General features: G+C 35.0%; 1 pseudogene; it reads left to right on the top strand.

The window, feature by feature from the left end:
- Positions 1-1,538: 1,538 nt before the first annotated feature.
- On the top strand, positions 1,539-5,168 carry LOC129669372 (60 kDa heat shock protein, mitochondrial-like; annotated as a pseudogene).
- The last annotated feature ends 13,504 nt before the right edge of the window (positions 5,169-18,672 follow it).

The raw sequence follows: 18,672 nt of genomic DNA on the forward strand, positions 1-18,672 counted from the left end.
GTCTGTCTTCTTGATGTCCTCAAAGAACCAATGAACTCAATGAAACTTTGTTTCATTGATTCTTTGTATTATTCTCTTTGTTTCTATCAATTTCATTCCTGATTTGATTATTCCCTGTCAAGAGTTTTAACTTATTTTTATTCTAGAGTTTTCAGGTATGCTGTTAAGTCATTAGTATGAGATCTCACTAATTTCATCATAAAGACACTTTCCACCTAATACTTTGTGTCCCATACGTTTGGGTATATTGTGCATTTTTTATTGGAATCCAGAAAGTCTTTATTCTTTTTATTTCTTCTATGACAGTGTAATCATTGAGTATAGAGTCTTTCACTTTAAATGAGTTTGTATGCTTTCTTTTTTTGTTGAAGTCCACCTTTAATACATGGTGGTTTGAAAAAAAAATACATTGAGTTATTTCAATTTTCTTGTATCTGTTGAGACTTGCTTTATAAGGGAATATATGGCTAATTCTGAAAAAGATTACTTGAGGTACTGAGAACTTATATTCTTTGGTGTTTGGGTGGAAAGTTATATACATATCTTGCCAGGTCCATTTAAGTCAAAACATTTGTTAGTTTCATTATTTCTCTGTTTAGTTTCTGTCTGGATTACCATTGGTTACAGTGTAGTGTTGAAGTCTCCCACTATTAATGTGTAGGGATCAATGCATGATTTAATTTTAGTAATGTTTATTTTATAAATGAGGTTGTCCTTGCATATGGAGCATAGATATTCAGAATTAAATATTCGTCTTAGTGAATTTTTCCTTAATAAATATGAAGTACCATTCCCCAATGCTTTTATTAATTTTGATTGGAATTCCTTTTTATTAGCTATTACAATTGATACAGCAGCTTACTTTTTGGGTCCATTTGCTTGGAGAAGATTTTTTGGGCCCTTTACTTTTAGGTAATGTCTATCTTTGATGTTGAGGTGTGTTTCTTGTAAGCAGCAGAATGATGGATCATGTTCATGTATCCATTCTGTTAGCCTTTGTCTTTTTATTGACAAATTGAGTCCATTGATGTTGAAAGATATTAAAGACCAATGATTCCTGATTTCTCTTATTTTATTGTTGATAGTAGTGGTAGAATATGTGTGTTTTCTTGCCTCTCAAAAAAGATAAAACAAAACAAAACAAAAAAAAAAAACCCCAAACAAATAAAAATACAATTTGTGTTGTCTATGTAGTCACTGGAGTATAGTCAAACTTCTGGTGGTCAGTCCCGTAAAGAAAATGAGCATAACTATCACCTGAGGGAATCTTGTGGAAGAGGGACAGGAAGAATTGAAGGAGCCAGAGAGATAAGGGACATCACAGGAAAACTTACAGAATGAACTTAGATGGGCTCATTGGGGCTCACAGTGATTGAACTACACCAGAGAACATTCACCTATACATATGGAACAGATGTGCAGCTTGGTCTCTATGTAGGACCCTTAACAGCAGGAGCAGGGTCTCTCTCTAACTCTTTTGCTAGCCTTTGCATTGCTTCCCCATACCTGGGCTGCCTTTCTAGCCACAATAGGAGTAGATGCAACTAGTCTATTGCAATGTGATGTGCTATGGTGGTTTGATATTCATGTAAGTTCTCTTCTCTGAGGAGAAAAGAAGGGCATGGGGGAAGGGAGGAGTGATTTAAAATATAGGATGGAGGGGAAGTTCTAATTTGTATGTTAATTAATTAATTGATTGATTGATTGATTAATTGATTGGTGGGGGAGAAAAGTGAGTTTTAGTTTTTCCATACCATCACCTTCACCCCTGCCAGCAGCCATCTATTATTGAGAGCTACACTTCAGGATCCTTTTCATCACTTTTAAAAATTCTATTAGATGTCTTCTAAAACAAACAATTATTAATTATATGTCTCTCATACAAAATATGAGTCATGAGAAACCTGTTAGAAAATATTCTGCTTTAAGGGAAAGGCATAATATTTCTAGAGCCTTATAAATATTCTCAGTTTTCATGTTGGTCTGAGTAATAATTATTCTATAATTCTCAAAACACAGAGTAATATATTTTGTGAACTATAGGTGAAATCTGGACTACTTGTATATTTATCAAAGTAAGGAAAACTAGCTGGATCAACTATGTGTGAGTCATAATAAAACGTTTTCAATTATTTCTTTTCTCTTAATAATACTCATCAAGTAATGAGTTGTTCATTGGAATTCATTTCTTAAACTTTAACAACTTACTCATGGGAATAACCAGAGGTCAATTTCTTTCTACTTACATTTACATTTGTGAAAAATTCTTCTTAAATGTTAGTAACCTCATCCAGAATATATTCTATCTAAAGGAAAAAAAAAAGATTCAATAATGACCTTTTGCCACAACTTTATTTTGGATATAGGCTACTTTAAAATCATTTAATAAACAAATTGTACTATCTGAAGTTGTTTCTGATAGCAGTAGTTCATATATACAGTTTTTTCCACTATCAAGTGAACGTTTCTGTTTGAAAAACATTTAAATTGACTTGGTCTTCCACTTGCCACCAATGCCCTGCCTCCCTGAGTGCTATCCTGCCACTGTTCTGCAGAAATGCTTCGACTACCCACAGTCCTTTGCCAGATGAGATCAGAATTCTTGGACACTAGGTCCTCATTTAATCGGGCCTATACCAAATATGTAAAATTTGGTGCAGATTCTGGACCCTTAATGCTGTGGCTGTTAAAATGGGGCCAAAGGGAAGAACAGTGATTATTGAACAGAAATGGGGAAGTCCTAAAGTAAGGAAAGATGGGGTCACTGTTGCAAAGTCGATTGATTTAAAGGATAAATACAAAAATAGCGGAGCATTTTTTGTTGTTCAGGATGTTGCCAATAACACAACTGAAGAGGCCAAGGATGGCAATATCACTGCTGCTATTCTGACACATTCCATTGCCAAGGAAGGTTTTGAGAAGATCAGCAAAAGGGATAATACAGTGGAAATCAGGAGGCATGTGATGTTGGCAGTTGATGCTGTAATTGCTGAACTTAGAAAAACAATCTAAACCTGTGAAAATCCCTGAAGAAATTGCTCAGGTTGCTACAAGTTCTGCAAAAGGAAACAAAGACATTGAAAACATAATTTCTGACAAAATGAAAAACTTAGAAGAAAGGGTATCATCACAGTGAAATATGGGAAAACAGTGAATGATAAATTGGAAATTATTGAAGGCATCAAGTTTGATATAGGACATGTTTCCCCATATGTTTTTAACATCAAAATGTTAAAAATGTGAATTCCTATGTTCGTATGTTCTATTGAGTGAAAAGAAGATTTCCACTGTGCAATCTATTGTACTTGCTCTTGAAATTGACAATGCCCATATACATTTGAAAAAAGAAATTAATAAATGGGAAGAAAAAACAAAATTATAAAGTGAGAGAATTGTTCCTATGCCAATATTTTATATCTGTATGTAGAGGTCCAAATTAAAAAAAAAATCTGTGATTGATATTTGAACAATAATTCATTGATGATTCATCTAAACTCCTGTTTTAAATTTCTGCCAGCCCTGTCATAAGTAGTTTGACCTGTCAGACACCATCACCTCACGCTTATCACAGATTAACAGATAGACAAGCATTAGTGAGGCAAATTGTGTTACCGACCTGTCAGTTGACAGAGAGTGATATCAGAAGGATGGCATACAGACCGGTTGTGTCAGGAGACAAACTGCAGCCTAATTCAATCCCACATCTCAAGAGAACCCAGAAAGTGTCCATAGGAAATTAATTCTACCCATGTGTTCTCTTTCAACATATAATTTTGTTTTTTCTTCCATTTATTAATTTCTTTTTTCAAATGTGTCTGGTTTCTAATTGTTCTAGCAATATAAGCATATTTATACATGGAATAAAAATCACACAAACACACTTGTTTTTTGTTTTTTCTATTTCCAAATAAAGCTGTTTCTTGTGGGCTCCTATTAAGGAGAACAGTAGCAGTCACTGGCATAAACTTGGTTGCCTGATCTTTGATCACCTCCCCCTGACAAGGTGGCCTTACCCGGCTACAGAGAGCGAGAGGATCCAGACAGTCCTGATGAGATCTGAAAGGCTAAGGTCAGACAGTAGGGGAGAAGGATCTCCCCTATCAGTGGATATAAATGGGGAGGAGAAAGGGAGGGTGGGACCAGGAGGAGATGAGGGAGTGGGCTCCAGCTGGAATACAAAGTGAAAAAAAATTAATAAATGATAATAATGAAAAAAATTAAAAATAATAAAAATATATCTGAAAATTAAAAATAAAAAGAAATTGACAATGCCCATCAGAAGCCCTTGGTTTTAACTGATGAAGATTCAGTTGATGGAGTAGCTCTAAGCACACTGGTTTTGACAGACTAAAAGTTGGTGTTCAAGTTGTAGCAAGTTGTAGTCAAAGCTACAGGTTTTGGGGACAATAGGACGAACCATCTTAAAGATATGGCTATTGCTACTAGTGGTCTGGGTATTTGGAGGAGAGGGGTTGAATCTAAATCTTGAAGATGTTTATGCTCCTGACTTAGGAAAAGTTGGAGAGGTCATTGTCACCATGTTTTGAAAGGAAAATATGGCAAAACTCAAATTGAAAAATGTATTCAAGAAATCACTGAGCAGCTAGACAACACAACATTTGAAACTGAATGAGGATCTTCCTAAACTTTCAGATAAAATAGCTGTGCTGACCATTGGAGGGAAAAGTGACATTGAAGTGAATGAGAAGAAAGACAGAGTCATGGATGCTCTCAATGATACAAGAGCAGCTGTTGAAGAAGACATTGTTCTAGGAGAAAGCTGCGCTCTGCTTTTGTACATCCCAGCCTTGGATTCATTAAAGCCTGCTAGTCAAGATCAGAAAAAAAATCGGTATAGAAATTATTTATAAAAGCACTCGAAATTCCTGCTAAGAGTGCAGGTATTGAAGGATCTTTGATAGCTGAGAAGATTTTGCAGAGTTCCTCAGAGGTCGGTTATGATTCTATGCTTGGAGATTGTGTGAACATGGTGGGAAAAGGAATCATTGATCCAAGAAAGATTGTAAGAACTGCTTTACTGGATGCTGCTGGGATGGCCTCTTTGTTAACTACAGCAGAAACTGTAGTGACAGAAATTCCTAGAGAAGGACCCTGGAATGGGTGCAATGGGTGGAATGGCAGGGGGTACGGGAGGTGGCATGTTCTAATTCCTAGAAAAGTGCTTTGCACTTATCAATGAACTGTTACAGGAAGCTCAAGGCAGGTTCCTTCCTGATAACTTCAGAGAAGTCTACTGAAGAAAATTACTGAAGACAAGAAGGTCAGCTGATCACTGTAACCATCAGTTACTGGATTCCCTTGAGAGTATATGGTTTATGGCTGCCATTGTCCATGCCTACAGATAGTTTATTTTGTGTTTTTGAATAAAGACATTTATACATTCCTGATACTGGATGCAAGAGCCATATACCACTATTCTGATTTCAATTTTAACCACTGAGGGATTTCTACTGTCCTGTTCAGGATTGTAGCATTGTGTCATCACATGAGAAGTTCAGAAAGAGCCTTTTTTGTGGAGAGTGAAAAAAAATTGTTTGTACAAAGTAGAGAAGTTTCCAATTATGTGACAAATTTTGTGCAATAATTTTTTGTTTTAAAGAAAGAAAAACAAATTAATTGTGTTCATTAGAATAACCTATTGATCTTCACACATATTAATATCTTTAAGTGTAAAGGTACCAATCAGAGAAATAGTGGCTTGTTTGGTCTGATATGCAGTGCGGGTATCATACTTTTGTCACTTTCTAATTCATTCAATTGTGTGATGAGACTTGATTGTCACTAGAGGAGATTATTTTGATACACAAAGAATGTTTTAAAAGTTTGTAGATTTTTGTATAGTATCTCACTGTCTAGGTTTCTAATTATTGTCTTAATTTTTAATATTTTCATTTTATTTTGATTTATTCTTTCTTATCTCTGAGAATGATAAACACTTATACATATGTTTATATACATACACATATATTAATGTGTATACATGTATACACATTATATACTCTGCTTATTTTTCTTATGATAATCAGGATTTTATGGTTTCCTGAGAGAAAAGGCATAGAAATATTAACATTTTAGTTATATTCTTGGTTAAACATTTTATGATTTACTGAACAATTTATTTGAATGGATAAGCCACTGGAGGAATACAAAGCTGTTTAAGTATCTATTTTGATTATGAATCATTGCTGACTAAGATCCAATTTTTAATATGTATTTATATACTATTATATATATGAATCATTGCTGACCATGATTCAATGTTTACAATATGTTTTGTGTAGTTAGAATACATTGAACTTGTTCTTCACAATTAATATAATTTACCTGAGAAGAAACAATATAAATATCAAGGGAACTTAATCAATTATAACCAAATTAGAAAATAGTTTAAAATGTCATAATAATGACAGAAATTGCACACAGTGTCTTAAAGAATGAATAGAATTAAAATCTGGTGGTTTTACTTCATGCCCAATAAATTAAAATAGATATAGAAATATTTGAACTGGCGTAGAGCACGAGGATTTTCTGATACACTGCCTACTGTGTGTAGTGAATGGATTATAGAAATCTTAACTACACAGATTCAAAGATATTTGTGCAGTTATAGAAATGGAGATTGTAGTTAGTTTATAAATGAATCTTTTTGTTACTACACAAATACTGAAATGATTATTCTGTCACCACAGTATTGGCTTAATACCCAAGTCAAATCTCAGTCACATATAAATGTTAAAATTTTTTGTCACCCTTCAGTTCTCCTCCATTGATATATTTGTTTGTCTTCATGTCAGTTAGTTCTATGATATTAGGTTTCAGTTATACCCATGTGAGTCCTCCAATTTTATTGTTTATTTTTTATATTAATTACAATTTATTTACTTTGTATAGCAGTTGTAGCCCCTTCCCTCATTTCCCCCCAATCCCACCCTCTCTCCCTCATGGCCTGCCATGATCCTCTCCAATTCCACTAATAAGGGAGGTCCTCCTCCCCTTTGATCTAACCCTAGCATATCAGGTCTCCTTGGGACTGGCTGCATTGTCCTCCTTTGTGGCCCGGCAAGGCTGCTCACCCCTCAGTGGTGGTAGGGGGTGGTCAAAGAGCTAGCCACTGAGTTCATGTCAGAGACAGTCCCTGTTCCCATTACTAGGGAAGCCACTTGGATACTGAGCTGCCATGGGCTACATCTGAGCAGGGGTTATAGGTTCTATCCATGAATGGTTCTTGGTTGGAGTATCAGTCTCAGAAGACACCTGTGCCCAGATTTTTCGGTTCTGTTTTTCTCCTTATGGAGCTCCTGTCCTCACCAGGTTTACTATCACCCTAACACACTTCTTTCATATGATTCACTACTCTCTGACCAAAGTTTGGTTATGAGTCTCAGCATATGCTTTGATATACTCCTGGGTAGAGTCTTTCAGAGACCTTTGGTTGTAGGCTATTGTCCTTTTTTCCTATTCTCTCCCTCTTCGAATGTTCATCCTGTTTGTCTTTCTGAGTGAGGATTGATCATCCCACCCAGGGCTTTCCTCCTTGTTTAGCTTCTTTAGGTGTACAGATGTTAGCATGTTCATCATATATTATGCGTCTAGTATCCACTTATGAATATATACCATGTATATCTTTCTGCTTCTGGGATACCTCACTCTTTAGAATCTTTCTAGATCCCACCATTTGCCTTCAAATTTCATGATTTCCTTGTTAAAAAATGGGGTACAAAGAGGAACAGAGAATTCTTTGTAGAGGAATATAGAATGGCACAAGAATACTTAAAGAAATGTTCAAGTTCCTTAGTCATCAGGGAGCTTCAAATCACAACGACCCTGAAATTCTGCCTTACACCCATCAGAATGGCTAAGATCAAAAACTCAAGTAACCTTCACCCCCCAAGGGAGGAGCAGTCCTGCTAGGCCACAGAGGAGGACTTTGCAGGCGGTCCTGAAGATACCTGATAAAACAGGGTCAGATGAAAGGGGAGGAGGTCCTCCCCAATCCGTGGACTTGGAAAGGGACAGGGAGGAGATGAGGGAGAGAGGGTAGTATTGGGAGGGAATGAGGGAGCAGGATACAGCTGGGATACATAACTAATAAAATGTAACTAATAATAAAAATAAAAAACAAAATTAAAAAAAATGAACTTTGACATAAGCATAAAAAAAAACCCTCAAGTGACATTAACAATACATGCTGGAAATTATGTGGAGAAAGGGGAACCCTCCTCCATTATTGGTCGAATGTAACCTTGTATGAGAACTTTGGAAATCAATCTGGTACTTTCTCAGATAATTAGGAATAGCGCTTCTTCAAGATCCAGCTTTACCACTCCTAGGCATATATCCAAAATATGCTCAAGTACACAACAAAGGCATTTGTTTAACCATGTTCATAGCAACTTTATTTGCAATATCCAGAACCTGAAAACAACCCATATGTCCCTCAACAGAGGAATGGATACAGACATTTTGGTACATTTACACAATGGAATACTACTCAGCAATTAAAAACAAAGAAATTATTTTTGGGGTTTTAATACCATTTGTTTATTCTAGGTCTTTTTGGTTACCGTATGCATTCTAGATTATGCTTGTCAGTTGTAAGGATCCAGCGAAAAAATTTTTTTACAAGATTTGCATTAAAAGGTTTGTATATAGATCAATTAAGATAATGTTACCTTTTTTAAACAAGTAAAATTTCATGTGTGTTTATCCATTTTCAAATGTGTGTTTTACTTGTATTTGGATATTTACCATGTTGAAAAATCGTTAAGATTCAAATAGTATCTAAATGTTTTCATTATTCTGCAGAATGTTATTTGGAAATGAGTATCCACCAGTTCCCCCCTTGTTCATAGAATAACCCATCATCTGTTTTTGATCTTTCCACATTTTTCTATTATAAGTATATCTTAAAAGGACTTAGGAAATAATAGGAATGTATATCAGTCCCAAAATATTTGTTCTTCATGTGTATGGCCCAAATATTACTAAGAAAAATTGCAAAGCAAATAAATTGATTCAAAAAATTATTTTCAAAATTTTTTCAGACTTTCATTCATTTTTCATGTTTTCAAAATTCATATAATTTGTAGTATTTATTAAGATTTCTTTTTTGTTTTTGAGACTGGGAATCACTTTACAGGAATGCTGGCCTATAACTTGTTATGTACACTAGACTGGCATTGAACTTACAGAGTTCTGCCCACTTTTGTCTCCAGAGTGCTGGGATTAAAGGTGTGCATTTCCTCACAGGGCATTAATAGCTAATTTTGGTTGTTAAATAATGTTTAACATATATACATGTACTATAATTCATTGTAATTAAAAGATATTTATGCTCATTTATGGGGCATAATATTACAAGTTCATATATATTTACAGACTTTTATGATCAAATCAGAATACAGAAAGACATATATGTTAGCTACACACTTATAAGTGGGTATTAGCCATAAAATAAGGGATAAACATACCAAATTCTATAGTCTTAAGGAAGCTAAACAAGGATGACTTTAGAGAAGAGACCGAAACATCACACAGAAGGGCAAACAGATTAGACATCGGAAGTAAGAGAAGAAAAGGAGCAGGACAGGAGCCATCCACAGGGGACCTCTGAAACAGTGTATTCATCCATTGTGGTATCAAAGGAGATGCTGAGACTCATAGCCAAATTTTGGGCAGATTCCAGAGCCTCATGAAAGAATGGGGTGATGGAAAGACCTGGAACAAACAGGAGCTCCAAGAAGGGAGCAACAGAACCAAAAAATCTGGGCATAGGGGTCTTTTCTGAGGCTGATATTCCAATAAAGGACCCTGCACAGAGATAACCTAGAAACACTGCACAGATGTTCATGGCAGCTTAATTTCCAAGTGGGTTTCCTAGTAAGGGGAGCAGGATCTGTCTCTGACTTGAACTCAGTGGTTGGTTCTTTGATAACTTCCCCCTGGGGGGGGTTGGAGCCTTGCCAGGCCCCAAAGGAAAATGATGCAGCCAGCCCTGATGAGACCTAGGGTCAGATAGAAGGGGAGGACTTCCTCCCCTATCAGTGGACTAAGGAAGGCACATAAACGGAGAAGAAGGAGGGTGGGTGGGACTGGGAAGATTTAGACAGTGGGCTACAAAATAAATAAATTGTAATAAATAAATAAATAAATAAATAAATAAATAAATAAATGTATAAATTTAAACAACATTTATGTCTCCCCAACTCTTGTTATAAATATTTACATGACTAGAGGATTCCATTCATTTTCCTGTGGTAAATAAGACATGTGTCTTTCTTTCTAATTACTCTTCTTATCCAATAACAAACTTCCGTATTATTCTTTACTGGTAATAAAGTCAACAATTTTATCCTTCATAAATAATAAAGAACTTCAAGTTTTTGTCTCTTTTCATCTGGTTTAATTTACTTACAATAATATCATCAGGTATCATTTATGTTTCTGCAAATAAGTAGATGTCATATTTTAGGGCTGGAAGATATTTTACAATATATATGTACCATATTTCAAAAAATCATTAGTTTATCAACTGACATATTAGTTGAATCAATACTTGGAATATAATAAAATTTTTATTTTGAATTCTAAAATAAACATGAACATAAATATGTATATATTGATATAATTAATTCATGTTCTTAGAATGCATATTTAGAAGTGAGGTTGGATAAGAATAATTTTCTGTTTCTGAGTTACCATCAAAGAAATTTCCACAAAGTTATTCTAATTTATATGTTTATAATACTATTTAAGAGTCATAATTTGATTTTCCAACATTTAAAAATACCAGCTATTTTATAGAATGGGCTCTATTTATGTAGTAGAATGGGCTTAAAATTTCTCAAAAGAAAAATGGTCCATTTTAAATGATCTTTCATTTAAAATGCTAACTAGTTTTAATTTTACATATGTTTTGTGATGAATTATACTTGGTAATAGCTAGGATTAACAACTTATTTTTTTAGAATCTACTGCAAGTATTTCTAAAAAATAAGTCCAAAAACTTACTGTATAATGCATAATACATTTCACCAATTTATTTTTATGCATTTTGAACCACTATTATGTAATCTACATAACTTGCAGTACACTTTAGAAATTTTGAAGATAAAATTTTATAACATATTAAGTTTATCTCTTGAATTATTTCCTTTTCTGAAATGTGTTTGAGTTTTCCATGCTTGGATTCTTTCAGGGACAATTAAAAGTTTATTCTTGCATTTGTATGTTTTTATGCCTAATGCCTCCCATTTCATATTTTGGTTGTATTTCCATTAAAATATTTAGAACTTTAAATACTACTTGTCACCCAGCTAAAATACCTGTATGCCTTCCAAGGCTGATCATGAGAATTCAATCACTTAATGTTTCTGTGTAATATTTGGCACGTCTTATATAATAGCTGCACTAGGAATGGTGGGGCACACTGGGGAATGTCAAGGTAAGCCTTTTGAAGACCCATAGGGAATGGTGAGTGAAGCATCACTGATTTCTAGGACTCCTGGAAAGGTCTTGATCCACTGCACACAGTGTTGATCTACTAGGGCCTCCTAGCACACTACTGAAGTCTCAAAATGTATCTGAATCTAAGAAGATGACTGAATCCTCTTTCTTTATAGAAGTATCCTAAGGTGACCTTGCTCCCCACCTCATCTCCCACATTTCATTACAGATGCACCAACCTGACTGATTGTTCCTAGTGATTGAGGCTAGCATGGGATGTTCTGACTGGCCTTTACATCATTTAAAGGATGTTATACTGGATAATAAATTGAGATCTGCATTTTTGAGTCTCGTTTCCAGTGTTTGATTCCTGGGATTGTGCACGGGTTCCATCACCACTCACCTCCTTCCCCCACCACCTGGTTCCTGGTCCCCACAGCAAAAAACTTTAATCCCAGCACTAGGAAAACAAAGAAAGACCTATGTGTGGACCTATGTGTGTTCAAGGCCAACCTGGTCTACATAGATTGTTCCAAGAAAGCCAGGACAACATAGAAAAATTCGGTCTCTAAAAAGGGGCAGTTTTTGTCTATACCCAGATTAAAATTCTAAACAGAAAATAATTTCTGAATATTTTCATTACTTCTTTTGTGTTCTAAATTTTTATTATATATATTATAGTCTCGATTATAGGAATTGTCTGAAGCTTTCTTAAGGACTTATAAATAAGTGTCATGTAGAATCAACTTTTATAATTGGAATCATCATTCTCTTATCTATTGTTCATGCCTCTTCTGGGCTATCTATACTTATGCCCAGCCTTCAGACACTGTGTAGTTTTCATTCAGTCTCAACAGGGGCCATTTTTTTATTCCCAGGAAACCTTGCCATTTCAGTAGGAAAATGCCTTCTTTCCAGGCAAAGCTATCCATAAATCATGCCTGTTATTTCTCTATTATCCCACCTTGCATTAAAGACATTTTAGCAATACAATGTTCTCTACAGCAAAATTATTAGATACTATACCGTTATTAAAACTATCTTTAATACATTACTTAGTCTCTACTAAAATTATATAAATTTTACTTGGATTAACTGAAGGTCCCATCTATGTTCTATCAATTAAACTTCTAGGAAATGAACTAATCATTTTTGCTCTGCCTAACAGTTCATCCTTGTCTCACATGCTTCACAGAACATTACTATGGATTGTATACTGATGAATAAATTTTTTGTGATTGCATTCCCAAATGTATTTCTTTAGGTTTATTTTAAACATGCTAAAGGAAATTAGGTTGAAATAAAGGAGGAAGGATAAAATTACATTATTTCTACACTCTTTCTCTGATTAAACACTGTCTTTCTCTTAATTATGGTTACTACTGTAATAAAACACCATAATCTGTTCTGTGAGTTAGGGTAAGTTGTATATTTCTTCTCAATGTAAGACTCTGTCCATCAGAGTATCAAAGCATATGCTGAGACTCATAGGCAAACTTTGGGCAGAGTGCAGGGAACCTTTTGGAAGAAGGGAGAGATAAACCTGGAGGAGACAGAAGCTTCACAAGGAGACAAACAGAGCCAAAAAAAAAAAAACTTGGCAGTGGTGGCCCTGCAGAGACTGATACCCCAATCAAGGACCATGCATGGAAAGGACATGCCCAGAGGTAGCACATAAACTCAGACTCAAGGTGGGTTCTCTAGCAAGGGGAAGAGAAGTTGTCTCTGGCATGAACTCAATGGCAGGCTCTCTGATCACCTCCAACTGGGGGATGAAGCCTTGCCAGGCCAGAGAGGAAAACAATGCAGCCAGTCTTGATGAAATAGGCTAGGGTAAGATAGAAGGTGAGGAGAACTAACCTTTCAGTGGACTAGAGAAGCAGAATAAGGCAAGAAGTAAGAGGGTGGGTAGGACAGGAAGGAAATGTGGGAGGGGGCTACAGCTGTGATTCAAAGTGAATAAATTTTAATAAATAAATCAATTTATTTATCAATTAAAAAGTTTACTTCCATTAATACTTTATACCTGAAATATTTACTTAGTGGCAAGGTGATGGCTCCTCATATAGAGATGAAACTAATAGTATTGGGTAAAAATTCATATTAAAATATTGAAGTAGTATATATTCAAAACAAGTTCCAATTAAAAATTCTAGTTATATCTACTTCATTGAGCCAAATTCCAGAAACAGGCACCAATACATACAAATACTGTAGTCTGTATTAAGTAATTATGTCTGATCATAGTTAGGAATCATTGGCATGAACTATTGATGAAATATACAATTGCTAATATATTTTGTGGATATTTAAGTAACTTTGTTCTACCATTATTGAAATTATATTTTTCTTTTTACTTATTTATTTCTGATAATTTATTCACCTTGTATCCTGGCTGGAGCCCCCTCCATGTACTCACAGCCTCAACCACCATCCCTTTTCTCCCCCTTGCCCTCCCCTAGTCCATTGATAAGGAAGGACCTCCTCCACATATATCTGAACCTAGCTTACCAAGTCTCATCAAGGCTGGTTGCGTCACCTTCCTCTGTGACCTGGCAAGGCTATATACCCAGGGAGAGCTCATCAAAGAGCTCAACACTGAGTTAATGTCAGAGACATCCCCTGCCCCCTTACTACATAATCCTCTTCAAAACTGATCTGGGGATCTAGATCCTCACCAAGCATGGTATTGAAATTATTTTTATCCCGATGGTACATATATGTTTTCCATGTGAATTGGCTAAACAGTAATGTAAGTAATAGTCTCAGTTATAAACTTTATTGATCTTGTATAAAATGATAATATCTTCATGATTCTAATATCCAGTTTGTTTTGAATGGTTTCAGGAATTTTTCTTTCAGAACTAATTTGGTCATTATATAATGGGGCAGATTATTAAGAAAGATGCCAAAACCATACAATGGAAAAATGATAGCATCTTCAACAAATGGTGCTGGTCTAACTGGATATCTACATGTAGAGAAATGAAAATAGATCCATACTTATCACCCTGCACAAAACTAAAGTCCAAGTGGATCAAAGACCTCAACATAAAAGCAGACACATTAAATCGGTGAAAAAGAAAAAGTGGGAAAGACCCTAGAACTCACTGATACAGGAGACAACTTCCTGCACAGAGCACAATCAGCACGGGCTCTAAGAGCAACAATCAATAAATGGGACCTCATGAAACTGAAAAGCTTCTGTAAAGCAAAGGACACCATCATCAAAACAGAACGACTGCCTACAGATTGGGAAAGAATCTTCACCAAACCTCTATCTGACAGAGGGCTAATATCCAGTATATATAAAGAACTAAAGAAGCTGAAAAGCAGCAAACCAAATAATCCAGTTAAAAATGGGGAACAGAGCTAAACAGAGAATTCTCTGTAGAGGAATATCGAATGCCAGCGAAACACTTAAAGAAATGATCAACGTCATTAGCCATTGGGGAAATGCAAATCAAAACGACACTGGGATTTCACCTTACACCCATCAGAATGGCCAAGATGAAAAACTCAAGTGACAACACATGCTGAAGAGGTTGTGGATGAAGGGGAACCCTCCTCCACTGCTGGTGGGAATGTAAACTTGTACAACCACTCTGGAAATCAATCTGGTGCTTTCTCAGACAACTAGGAATAGCGCTTCCTCAAGATCCAGCCATACCACTCCTAGGCATGTATCCAAAAGAGGCTCAAGTACACAGTAAAGACATTTGCTCAATCATGTTTGCAGCAGCTTTATTTGTAAAAGTGAGAAGCTGGAAACAACTCAGATGCCCCTCAACTGAAGAATGGATGCAGAAATTGTGGTCCATCTACACAATGGAATATTACTCAGCAATGAAATACTACTATTTATTAATTTGCCCTTAAAGTTATATCTGAAATAGGCTTTGGCTGCTTAAATAATAATAAAAATTAAAACAATAAAAATTAGAATTTAAATACTCTGTGGAAATGAAATCAACGTGTTCCTCTCCAAGATGATTTTTTATAATGGTGTTTACACATAACATTTTAATAAGGAAACATATATTTGCTATAGTTTGTTTTTGTTATTATTAAAAGACAAAAAAAATTCAAAAGTGACTTTTATGTGCTCTTGAACAATTAGAGGACGTTAGACCAGTCTTTGAGCTATAGCTTTCCTATCTAGCCCAGAATCACTTTGAATTCAGCAACCCTAGTTCTGGTTTACAGTTCTTCAGTACCACATTTGGCTGAATATAACAAAAGTATGCAAAACATAAAAAGTGTAAAGCAGTAAGGTGGTTAAACGGGGCTTCCTGGGATCAATGAAAGCTAGATGTGTGTTGACATGTCATATTTAACCCCATTAACAGGAAGAACATATCTGTGTGTGAAATGTATGCTATATTCATATATACATATATGCTAAGTAAAAATAAAATGTAGTATTTAAATAAGTAAAATTATGATAAAAACTGAGTTTCATTCTTTTTATATCTGTACCTGAAGTTAATTTTTATTATAGAATATGTGTATGTGATTTTTTTCATATAACTCATATTATTTTGATTAGTCCAATTATAATCCATGTAATTCTCATCTTATATATTTGTAAAAAATACAAATAAAAGTATCCTGTTATAAATAAAAATACAGTTCTTAATTTCATACATAGTAATATTATTTCAGGTTTTCAAATATCTTTGCATCTAAAAAAATGTCCATAGCTTTCTGTACTTACGAAAAAATGTTTGAAAACATAAGAACAAAAGATTTCTATGGATTTAGTGAAAAAAGTTTTGGTAAGTGTTTTCTCTTAAAGTAGTGAATATTTTTCATTATAGAACTGCTTGATATTTTTTTATTAGGTATGCAGGAGTATGCCACCATGCAGAGACATCTGAAAATATTTTATAATTACAATAATAAAAAAGCTAACTGCAAAATAAAATGTTTAAGTTAAGCATATCAATTTTCCTAAAGAAGTTACAGATAAAAATTTCATACCTTAGTGTTCTGTTTTAATTTTTATTTGTTGCAGAAACTAATAAGCTATAAAATATCAAGATAAAGCTGATATATTGACTGTAAAATAGTTATTTTCAAGAATAGATATAAACAGAAGGAAATAGACTATGTAATGAAAGAAATAAGTCATAAATACAAAGAGAATTGACAAAGATGTAATAAACTGATTATGTCCAAAGAAATGGTTTGATTGTAAAACTAAATGGACAGTTTTTCACAATTTGTAATTTTAATTTTAACCATATTAGCAAAAGAGAATTATCTTGATTTAGCAAAAAGGAACACAGGAACAAATTGAAAGTAGTTCAACAATGCAGTTTATTATTGCAAAACAGGTAAGACATGACCCAGCACTAGGCAAGCAGGTCCAAATGGGACAGAACAAAGTTCACTAATTTTTAAATTTCTTTCTTCACAATTTTTTCATTAAATACCCTTGTTGAAGCCCACTCCCTCAACTTCCCCCTCGCCCACCCTCCATATAACTCTTTTTTAATATATTACAATTTATTCACTTTGTATCCCAACTGCAACCTCCTCCCTCTTCTCCTGTGCCATTTCTCTAGTCCTCTGATAGGGAATGACTTCCTCCCAATCTATCTAACCCTAGTCTATCAGGTCTCATCAGTGCTGGCTGCATCATCTTCCTCTGTGCCTGGAAAGGATGCATATCCATCTGGGAAGGTGATCAAAGAGCCAGCCCCTGAGTTCATGTCAGAGACAGCCCCTATACCCCTTACTAGAGAACCCACTTGGAAACTTAATAGTCTATGGGCATTATTTTAATGCAGTTGTTGAGTGTATTTGTTCCCCATTGACTGGAGTCCCACAAATAGTCTTTCAAGTTTGTCTAGTTTTTGAAGGAGATAAAGACTGTGAAGATAAGGTTAGCAGTGACAAGCTATAAAGTTCAGGGGAAAAAGTAATGATGTATGGGGTAAATAAAAATGTTTTACCAAGCTAGAGATACTTTAAAATTTTTTTATAAAGGTTAAAAGGAAAAGGAAAATTTGCAGCTGCAGCAAATGCTGTTACATATAACACTAAAAAAAAAGGAAAATATTGAAATTTGAATCAACCGTATTTTATTTTTCTCCTCTACTTTAAACAATTATAAGCATACATAGACTACAGCTAGAAAACACAGAGTATAAAAGAGAATACAGAACTCAATTAGAAAACACTACTAATGATCTCAGTTTTTCATTCCAGTATGAAATATTTACCCCAGAATTTAGGAGTTCATACAAGGTATATTCATTTTAATTAATTTATTGATTTATTAATTTTTTGTTAATTTATTAAAATTTACATCTATAGCCCCCTCCCATGTCCTCTCCCAATAACACCTTCCCTCCCTAACCTACACCCAGTTCACTAATAAGGGAGGTCATCCTCCAATTTCATCTCATCCTAGTCTATCAGGTCTCATCAGGACAGGTTGCATTGTCTGCCTCTGTGGCCTGGTAAGGCTGCTCACCCATCAGGGGGAGGTGATCAAAGATCAGGACATTGATTTCATGTCAGAGACAGTCCCTGTTCCCATTAGAAGGGAACTCATTTGGATACTGAGCTGCCATGTGCTACATCTGTGCAGGAGATCTAGGTAATCACCATGAATGAACCTTGATTAGAGTATCAGTCTCAGGAAAGACTCCTGTGCACAGTTCTTATATTTCCTTGTGGAGCTTCAGTCCCCTGCAGTCCTTTCTATCTCTTCCTTCTTTCATAAGAGTCTGTGCACTCTGCTCAAAGTTTGGCTATTAGTCTCAGCCTCTGTTTTGATACCAGAAAGGGTACAGTCTTTTAGAAGCCCTGAGTGGTAGGCTCCTGTCCGGTTCCCTGATTTCTCTGTCTTGAAATGCCCATCTCATTTGTCTTTCTGAGTGAGGATTGATCATCTTACCCAGGGTCCTCCTTCTTGATTAGCTTCTTTAAGTGTACAGATTTTCGTATGATTATATTATATGTCTAATATCCACTTATAAATGAGGATATAACATGTGTGTCTTTTTGCTTCTGGGATACCTCACCTGGAAACAACCCAGATGTCTCTCAAAGGAGGAATGGATACTGAAATTATGGTACATTTACACAATATAATAATATTCACCAATTAAAAATAAAGAAATCATGAAATTTGCAGGCAAATGGTGAGAACTAGCAAAGATCATCCTGAGGGAGGTATCCCAGAAGCAGAAA

The sequence above is a fragment of the Psammomys obesus genome, unplaced genomic scaffold (genome assembly GCF_907164565.1).
Source record: "Psammomys obesus unplaced genomic scaffold, mPsaObe1.curated_primary_1811, whole genome shotgun sequence".
In the NCBI taxonomy this organism is placed as follows: Eukaryota; Metazoa; Chordata; class Mammalia; order Rodentia; family Muridae; genus Psammomys; species Psammomys obesus.